This window comes from Engraulis encrasicolus, chromosome 20, assembly GCF_034702125.1.
Source record: "Engraulis encrasicolus isolate BLACKSEA-1 chromosome 20, IST_EnEncr_1.0, whole genome shotgun sequence".
In the NCBI taxonomy this organism is placed as follows: domain Eukaryota; kingdom Metazoa; phylum Chordata; class Actinopteri; order Clupeiformes; family Engraulidae; genus Engraulis; species Engraulis encrasicolus.
Genome location: NC_085876.1, coordinates 34,016,540 through 34,026,539, shown reverse-complemented (window position 1 = coordinate 34,026,539; position 10,000 = coordinate 34,016,540). Strand labels below are relative to the sequence as shown.

The window sequence follows — 10,000 nt, the reverse complement described above, 5'->3', positions numbered from 1 at the left end:
AGGCTCGCTCTGTCGTGTGTGTGTGTGACCTGACGACTGTTTTGTTTAGAACACCGGTGCAGCTGAAGGCCAGCGCAAATGGGTGAACCGAGGAGAGAGTGTGATGGGGAAGGTGTGTGTGTGTGTGTGTGTGTGTGTGTGTGTCTGAGCGAGCGAGAGAGAGAGAGGGAGAGAGAGAGGCCGCGTGATTGGATACTGCAATTAGGAGCAATTTACCTGTTTTCCCATGTTTTGCTGAAGAATTATATGCAATCATCTATTTAACAGATGTTATGTGGATGTGTAGTGTTGAGGCAACTTAGTTGGCTTTAAGAAGTTCATAAGGACATGGAAAAGGATGACTGTGTTTCATGTTCTGATCAGTGCCTCCCATACAGGTATCCTACAAACCAGCTTGTTAGTGTTCCTGATCCAACTGTGTGAGTGTGTTAATGTGTGAATATGTTGACGGGAATTAACAGTTTCTCAACTTTCTCAAATTTAACAGAAAATGCTGTTGCGTGTCTCATTTGGTGGAGTGCAGAAGTACATAAAGATGCTTGAACTGACGTTTGATGATTTCTTGAGAGAAGGTTAGTCGCCTAATTTGAATTGAAAGTAGGCCTATCTTAATGTAGCTTAATGTAACTTAAAGTGGTGACATACTGCAATTATTTCTCATCAGATCATTTTGTGCACTGTTTATTTTTTACTCCAGTGAGTTTGAAGTTCAACATCCCCGAAGACAGATGGTTGGACCTCAAAGTTTATGACCAGTCTAACACAGAGGTAGACGCCGAGGTTTTTGAGGAGCTCGTAAAAGAGTTCCATGGACCTTTCCTAGTTTCATTGGCCAATGGAGCACCTGGTAAGTGTTGCCTACTTGCATATGATTTACACATACATCATTTAGGTGGAAGTGTTGAACTATGTAAGCCACTGCTTAGAAGCCATTGTTTAACACTTTTTTTATGTATTGTATTAGCCTGGTAAACCAGCGCCACCTGCTGGACGCTGAAAAGTTTTCAGCTGCGGGTGGGTCTGGTATCGAACAACTATTCATTTTGAATCTTGCCCTGAATCTGGCAAGATGGTAACTAAACCAATCACAACGCAGAGATGTGTTTTGAATCAACGCGGGCGGGGCAGAGGGTTCTGGGGCGGGGTTTTGAGGGAGTGACGACATAGCAGTGAGACGCTGGGCAGTGGAGAAAGCACAAGAAAGATGGCGGCGGCAATGGAACAGCGCTCGTTTGATTCTTCATTGGCATCAGTTTTGGAAGAATTAGACTTGGGGTTTTCGTTAAAACGTGAGCAAGAGGAGGCTCTACGTTCATTCATTTTTAAGAAGGACGTTTTCGCCGTGTTACCGACAGGCTATGGCAAAAGTCTTATCTACCAGTTAACTCCACTGGTATCCGAAATGATGGGGCTCTTTGAAAACCCGATGGTAGTACCGGTAGTCGTCTCGCCCTTGTTAGCCCTAATGGTAGACCAGGCGAAGGAGGCGAGCAATTTTGGACTCACTGCCATGCAACTGGGCGTCGATAACCCAGCAAATATAAAAATATGTCGTCAGTGCCAGTTGGTCTTCGGAGCAGTCAGGAGATGGCTTTGCTGAACGCGACGTGTTGTCTTCCAAGACAAGGTCCTCGGAGTGGACGAGGTTCACCTCATATAATGGTAAGTGGCATGCTCTTAACAACGTCAGGGTGTGTGTAAAGTATATTCCTAAAAGATGACGGTAATGATTTGGTAAACGCTTCACCCGGTTGCCATTGTAACAGATGGACTGTCGCCCCGGACTTTGTCGCCCCGACAGATGGACTTGTCGCCCCGACCCGCCTTTTTAATCTCAGTTTACAGTCTTTAATGTTGACTATCTAAACAAAGTATGTGGTCGTAAGATTGAAGTTTACATGGACGTTGTGTGAGATGAACGTGGGGCTGATTGACTGGGAATGACAGATAAACGGCTGTGTACGGTGGCTAGAGGATACACATGCTGAAAAATTTTACACTTTGGAAATTAGTACACTGCACTTCGACGAGACCAGCATGGCGTCGCACTAAAATAACATCGATGTTATGGAGCTAATGGTGGTGCCATACCGGTGGAGTGATACCGTGTATTCAGACAGTTAATACACCGAGTAAACCAACGAAAACACTTCTGAGACTCATTCTTGTGCGTGATTGTATTCTCAAACACTTCAGTGCGGTGAGCATTCCGAGAAACCATCTCCAGTCAATCGAGCCCCACGATGATCTCTCACAACGCACTTGCTCAATTATGTTGAATTAATTGTTCCGTTGATGTGGAAATAACACTAAGAAGCTAGTTTATATGGACTTAATTGCTTTGTGATTGAAGAATAACGTACTGATTTTCCACAGGGGGAAACGTGACAAAGGGAAGGCCTTCAGGTATTGTTTTGGCAAGCTAGGAGAACACATCTGACAGACAAAAAGGTTTCATCAAAGACACACCGGCAGGTAAGCTAGTTCTATCATCTGTGGAAAGATGTCTTGGTTGTACTTTACCATAGCCAAATGTTGTGTTTGAGTTAAGGACTGTTCCCCACCCCATCTGAGTTATTGAGGGGGGTCTGTGTTAACAATATCCAGCAGTCTATTAGGCCTACAATCTGTTGTCACAAGTTAACACACTGATTGTAATAGGTAGTGTGAATGTTATTGAGGATCATGTCTGTTTGCTTGATCTTAACAATATGCAACTGTACCAGTTCACCAGCGAAAATATAGGCTACTGTTTGTCTGCCAGCTACATTCTTTTTTTTTTTCTTTTGTGCAAGCTCCTGAAGTAAAGGACCTACACAGGACCTTCATATCAAGGACATTGACTGTGTGGATCTCGAGGTGCAGTTACCCAAAAGTTGCTACCCACGGAATACCAGGTTTTGAGGGATCCTGCCAGAGCAGAGAATCAACAGTAAGTCATATCTTAACTTCACACAAATACACATACAAGGGTGTGCCCAACACACATGTACTTTATAATATATTATTTTCTAAGTAATGAGACAAATTGAGGAATACATATTGGCCTGGTTCAGTCAAGTGGAGTTGTTGTCTGTTTCAAGCTACAGGTGTTTGCAAGGCAATTTATTATTTGTCGAAATAAGGCAAATTTCATACATGTGTGTGACCGTTCATCTTGCCACCTGTATTATTTTGTAGTAGGAAGGCAGAAGTCTTATGGCAGTGTGATGCTACAGTAATGCTTACAGTAATTTAAAGAGTATAGTTTACCTTCCTTAAAGCAATGTTGGGATATATGCCTTGCTCAAGGGCACTTTAGGCATGGATGGAGGTGTATGCAGTGGTCAGAGATTTGAGTCAGGAACCCTAGTCTGATCTTAAGACCACCTCACTAATCATTATGCCACACTGCCCACCATGTTAAGAAACTACAATATCAAGCCCCCCTTTGCCGGTATTCATGACTCATGATTTTTTCTGTTTGATGTGTTGTTATTGACAGGATACATTGAAGAGGAGACTCCGACATGACCGCCGGCATCTTGTGTTATTCACCCCCACCACTTGTAATACTGAATGCCTGAATTGTTGTTTGCTGCTCAGACTTTGTCAACAGATATGGTCTTCGACATGTTACCCTTAGGTGTGGAAACAGATTGTGACAGTCCAGCAAAATGAGCCAGACAGATAGTAACACTGAAAAAGGACAACGTTGTTCCCATGGCCTCCCACTGCAGAAGACTACAGACGTTCAGTGAAGCACAAACAGCTGTTCCTCTTGTACTTAATAATTTAGTCAGCTGGATTCTAGGTGCCACTAAGGAGCCAACAGTGGATAATTTTGTCAACATTTCAATGGCATACATTAAAAGGGCAGCCTGTAATTGTTTGCCTTGCCTCCATCTTCCTTGCCACCAAGGGGTTGTAGACCGATGCCCTAGTAGTCCTCCTGTTTAGGTACAACCATGCAGTTAGGCCAGTCTATTGAAGCATATACTTATGACTGTTTGTATGTGTTGTGTATCTAGTAATGGATAAATTACCACATGAATAACTGCATATTCATTATATTGATAATTATAATGGCTTCCATTATTGATTAAAAAGGGATCTACCACCACTTGCATTATTGTTTTGTTATAAATGAAGCACTGTTAGGAATCCAGGAAGACGGATGCAGAGGCACTCAAGGTTGCATTTTTTTTTTTTAACTTTATTTGGCTACAATGCCTCAGCATCTGTCTTCCTGGACCAAGTTTGACAGTCCCTACACTGATGAGCACCAAGGAAAAAAGGTGAAGACCCAGAAGCACTCCAATTACCTGCTTGTGTTTGATAATGTTAGGATCCATTTATCCCACTTTAAATGCATGAATATCACTGAAAATTGGAATTGTTTCCTTTTTTTTAATGTATATATCATGAAAGGTAACTTGCATTGCCTTTTGAAGCACAGTTTAACAGTTGGACCACTTTGTATAGCCTATATGAACGATCATTATTGATCTTGGATATTATTGATATTGTAGGCCTATTTCTATTTGGGCTCATGTCTTTGCCTTTGGCACCCTCATGCATTATTGTTCTTCAAGATAGAAATTAATCACGGTCATTCTTAACTGTTAAGAATCAATCTATCTTCCTTAGAGAGATATATATTTTAAAAACCTTACTTTAGTACAATTTGTGGAACGCAAGAGGACTGATAGCTGTCCAAATCGGCAACGTGATTGGTTTAGCGCGGTCACGTGGTGTATCGTCTCATTCAGCTGAGGAAAATATTCCTTCTGTAAACGTCTATACCCTTGGATGTTTTCACGATCCGAACCTCTCTGAAGTGAAACATAGTGTTGCGTTTGGTAGCCAGGGAACACACAGGATGTAGACAGAAGTGTCCGTTCAATGGAGACAGTTGGCCACAGCCACGCCACATAAAAATAATGAACAAGTAGGGCTACACTGCTTACCAGTAACCCAACTGTAGCACAGCTGCTACGTAGATCTCTCACAGTAAACAGAGAGAACTCCCCGCTCCCCTTATTCGAACCCCAACAGTGCCTCGCACCCACCAAACCATAGAACAGAATCATACCGATGCGTACACAACTTAAGTAACCCCCCAGACTCGCTACAATAGCTTTGGTCAGTTCATCATCTTATGGGCATCGTGTTCGGATGCTGTGGAGCGAGAATGAACGAAAATTGAGGTGACCTGGCGGCCTATAAATACAGGAAGATCTCTTTCAAGTAGCCTATGTTTAACACCATGGGCTTCCTCGATGCATGCGAGACGTTCGCTGAAACCGACAAAGCTGAAGTTGAACTTTGGAACAGTTTTGTATAGTGTTGTAGTACACCAGCAACTCGCATGTCTTTTTGGCAAAAGTGACAACTAAAGTCCGACTCCATCTCAAAACGTTAAAGTTATCCACGGTCCTGCTCACAGCTTCACTACTTCCCTTGTTTACAGTCCCCTCTCCACCACAGCTGTCTGTCGCGCTTACTACGTCACAGTCAGTTGCGCTGATTGGTCAGAGCGTTGGCCTATTAGCACAGACATGGTTTGAAAGACAACGGGTTGTGCTCATCAACAATGTCCCGTTTTCTCCATTCATCGGGGCCAGACTAAATAAATACATCCAATACATTTAGGCTGGTTTATCAGGCTAGTATCTTATTATTTTTTTGCTACATTTTATTTGACCATGTGTTGGACAATGCTGTTGCAACTGTACACTGCACCTAGATATCTTTGTTTATTATCTAAATTTTGCTACTAATTACTTGTATACTGCTGTACTCTGTGCCAACCCCTTACTCTGTACTTGCTTGAATTTCCTCCTTGTAGGTCGCTCTGTTAAAAGGCGTCTGCCAAATGTAATGTAATGTAATTGTGTTAATATTTTCCAATGCTCAGGTAACCCTCAGTTCACATCATCTCCAGGGTCTACTGCATCTGACGACACAGTGATCCTCAACTTCTCCCTGCTTGAGCCAGCTGAGGAACCCCTTGAGCCAGCTGAGGAACCCGTTGCAGCCCAAGGCAGTCAACCTAAAAGGCCTTGCCGCATCAACTATGAAGCAAAAACTGTGAGTTTGTGGGTGTGGGTGGATATAGGGGGTTTAATTTGCACATTGTGTATGTATCTTGTTTGTTTCAGAATTACCAACAGTTTTTCAAAATACATTGCTGCATATATGAACAAAAGTCAAGAGACACCGCACACTGCTTACTTTTCTTTACTTTACTTTATTTTTTAGAGCGAACAACGCGTTTCGCCCAATGCGTCATCAGGTTCGCTCTATAGAGCCATAGAGCGAACCTGATGACGCATTGGGCGAAACGCGTTGTTCGCTCTAAAAAATAAAGTAAAGTAAAGAAAAGTAAGCAGTGTGCGGTGTCTCTTGACTTTTGTTCATTGATTCACCTCCTCCTGCCTCACACCTGCACCTGCATTGCTGAGGGGCTGTGCACAAGGACTCTCTTGTACTTACATTGCTGCATATGTTATCTTTTAGCTGATTGAAAAAATCCTGACTACAAAGCCTGGAGGTGACCGTATCATCGAGGAGTATGCAAAAACAAAATCAATCACAGATTCAACCAGAAGACGGCTCATCAACATACTTGCTGCAGAAATGACGGAAACACATGGGTAAGTATAGGTCAAATGTGTTATCATGAGACAGTTAAACATCATTGCAATTATTGTTTCGATTATGGTGTTCAGTGTCCTCTAATAATGTTGTTTATTGAATACACCAGGACCTCGCCGCCGCGGAGTGTGAAAGTGATGTATGCACAGGGGATTATTGCTCTGTTTCCATATCTTGAAGACCCATACTCACAGAATGGCTATGTAAGTAAAGGTTTTACAATATATCACCCCTTCAAACTGTTGCTTGTTTGAATGGTAACGCTTTATTTTAGTGTTACATCTATAACCACGAATACATACAATGTTAATGCCGGTATAAGTAACTTTTAAGGCATGTACTAAGCAAAATCAAACATTTGTTAGGTCCTTACTAAGGTTATATTGGTAATAAATCCCTAATTGTGCATGAACAAGACATTTGCAAACACATGCCTAACAAATGTTTGATTTTGCTTAGTACTTGCCTTACAAGTTACTTATACAGTATACAGGCATTAACATTGTATGTGCTAGTGCTAATAGATGTAACACTAAAATAAAGTGTTACCGTATGAGTGTACATTATACTGTGCATACTGTATATTATACATAGGAACACTACTACGATCCGGAAAGTGGTTCAGGATACATTGCATGGCGGTTGAAGACAATGAAAGGCTTCTGAGGAAAGAGTTCCAGCAGTTAAATCTCCTAAAGGTAACATTTATAATGTGGGTGAATGGTCAACCTATGAAGTGTGTTTAAAGGAAGATATACAACTGTGCAGTTCTAAACATTAACAACAAAATTGTTTTGTTTTAAAGTGGGTGGGCCAGGCCATGGACGTACTACACCCTTTACTGCCGAAGTCCTGACTGATGAGGAAGTGGAATCCGCTATCGCTGTGTTGAGACATTCTGCTGATGAGGAAACCATCCGTGAAAAAATGAAAACCACCGTCAGTTATCGCCAAGCAATGGTCAATGACCATGACAAATCTGCAGAGGTCTTCTCAGTTTTTCCACGGTTCCTGGACACACCAGGACTGGTAAGACATCTAGTTCTACATTCATTATATGTCTGTAATGGTATTTTTTAGATAGTCTAGGTGTAATGTATGCGTATTGTCTATGTCTCATTGTCTATGTCAAATTGTCTATGTCCACACCTAAAGTCTACGTCTATGTCTGCATGGGAAAGTAAGAAATGTTATTTCAAATTCTTTGTATGACCAGTAATGTAAAGAAATCGACAATAAAGACGACTTGACTTGACTTGACTGAAGAGTGAGGCCTATTGTAAAATTTTGCACAAGGTACTGACTGCAGTTGTCCTCCTTTTTGTCTTTTTTTCCTTTTCAAATTACAGGTAGAGCAGTATTTCAGACTGATGTTTGGCGAGCAGACTGCCAATAAATTCCTGCAGAGATGGCCTACCACTTTCAGGGCAAGAGTCATTAAGGAAAGCCATGGACTGGTCCCCTCCACAGACCTTCTTGATTTGATGCACAATGCTGAGACATCCACTGAAGTTGAAAATGGTAAGTCTTTGAATGTGGAGAAGCATGTTGCTAAATATATTGAGGACGGTGGAAAAGTATGGCTGAATGTTAACATGATGCTTGTTTGACTTAAGGCTGGGACAGTGATACGTCTGCCATCATACTGCTGCTACATCTGCTACCGCCATCCGCACAGGGACGCAAGAAGCCAGGGAAGATATCAGCATCTAATGCAGTGGATCACCTCATCAAATTCCAAAAGGTACACTAGAATTATATTTTACAATGAATCAAGTCCTCCCACCACCCCTCCACTCCAACAACACTTCATACCCCATACATGAAGCCGTTCTTTAGACCAGACTAGACCACCACCGTCCCCCCCGCACACACACACACACAAACACACACACCATTTATAGTCGGGGAGTATAGTATAGTATAGTATGCCCTTTATTATCCCGTCATGGGGAAATTCATTTGTTGCAGCAGTAACATACAGATTGTGCAAAAACAGCAGACAGCATACATACAACACAGGACCAGGAGGTTAAAAAGTATATATAAGATAGATAAAAATAGAGATTGAATAGAGAGTGATGTCATGTTATTGTTCTAATAAATTGTGTTATTGAATGTGTTTTGTCACAGACGGGAACAAGCCTGCAGCAGCATCTAGACAACATCACTGAAAGCCGTCAGCCCTACCTCCTTGCACAGGGACCCACAAAAAGCAGCATTCACTCCTTCTTCATTGCCATCGACAAGCACGCACTTCCATGCCAAGGCACCACCTCAGTCGGAGCCCTGGATGAACTCTTCAAGGCCCACTTTGTCTTTGGTACATCTTACAGTCCTGCCTTGAACAACTTTTTCACTTTTCTCCAAACTTCCATTTACAACATTGATGTAGGGAAAACTAAGGAAACGCCAAGAATTGCAGAGTTACGAGCTAGAATGGTGCGTTAGACTCAAAGGATAACTTAAGCCACTATCAACATGCAGCTGTAATGCTCACACTACCCTGGAATTGTCAGTACCTGAGATTTTTTTCCAGCCTTTTCTGAGATCCTGGTCATTGTAATGGGGGCAGGTGTTTGTTTACATAAAAAAAAACATCTTGATTTATTCCCAAAAACATTAAAAAGGTTATGCAACATCAGCAGACAACTAGCAACCAGTGATACCTCTTGAGAAAATATTTGTAGTAGGCCTATGTTAAGAATTTTTAAAAAGTAAACAAAAGCTGCCCCCATTACAATAGCTCAGATTTCTGAAAGAAAAAAATTGACATCACCGGGTTCTGACAAGTCAAGGGTAGCGTGAGCAATGCAACAGCTTATTGAAATTGACTGAAGTGGTCCTTTAAAGTGACACTGTCCCATTTTTGGAAAAAGCTTATTTTACACCTCCCCTTGGTTTTACCGGTCTCGTATACTTTCAACCGTTCTCGGGTTATGGGAGTGCAAATTTTACCTCCAAGCTAGCAGTTAACATTGAGTCCTATGACACCAGTTAGCCACCAGCTGGTTTCATAGGACTCAATGTTAACTGCTAGCTTGGAGGTAAAGTTTGCACTGCCATACCCAGAGAACAGTTGAAAGTAAAGGAGAACGGTAAAACCCTATTATTGAACTCAAGGGGAGTTGTAAAATAATGTAAAATAATTTCCAAAAATGGGACAGTATCACCTTAAACAATTTAGTGCTTTCTAAATGATCTTGGTGGAGTAAACGAACAATCTTGGAAGGCATCTCAAATTATTACATGGGCTCTGTACGGGAAGGACTCTTTATCTTCAATGTGGCCAAGTGGGATGCTCATGTTTGTCATGTTTGTCCAATAGTTGTTGTTGTTCTTTTTTTTGGGGGGGGGGGGA

The 10,000-nt window shown here is 41.9% G+C and overlaps 2 long non-coding RNA genes across 3 annotated transcripts in view; both read left to right on the top strand.

Moving 5' to 3' along the window:
- The window catches only part of LOC134435872 (uncharacterized), a 2,221-nt gene extending 1,370 nt beyond the window's left edge, over window positions 1-851 (top strand). The window contains exons 2-3 of the long non-coding RNA XR_010032117.1: window positions 488-572; window positions 698-851. This is a non-coding gene — a long non-coding RNA (uncharacterized LOC134435872). The remainder of the gene's footprint in view (window positions 1-487; window positions 573-697) is intronic.
- A 736-nt stretch (window positions 852-1,587) lies between these two features.
- LOC134435871 (uncharacterized) lies at window positions 1,588-4,186 on the top strand. Of its 2 annotated transcripts, XR_010032116.1 has the most exons (4): window positions 1,588-1,662; window positions 2,377-2,475; window positions 2,796-2,932; window positions 3,485-4,186. It is a non-coding gene; the product is annotated as an uncharacterized LOC134435871 (long non-coding RNA). The 2 variants fall into 2 exon arrangements; XR_010032115.1 differs by lacking the exon at window positions 1,588-1,662 and having other exon boundaries at window positions 2,121-2,475; window positions 3,485-4,184.
- Window positions 4,187-10,000: the final 5,814 nt, after the last annotated feature.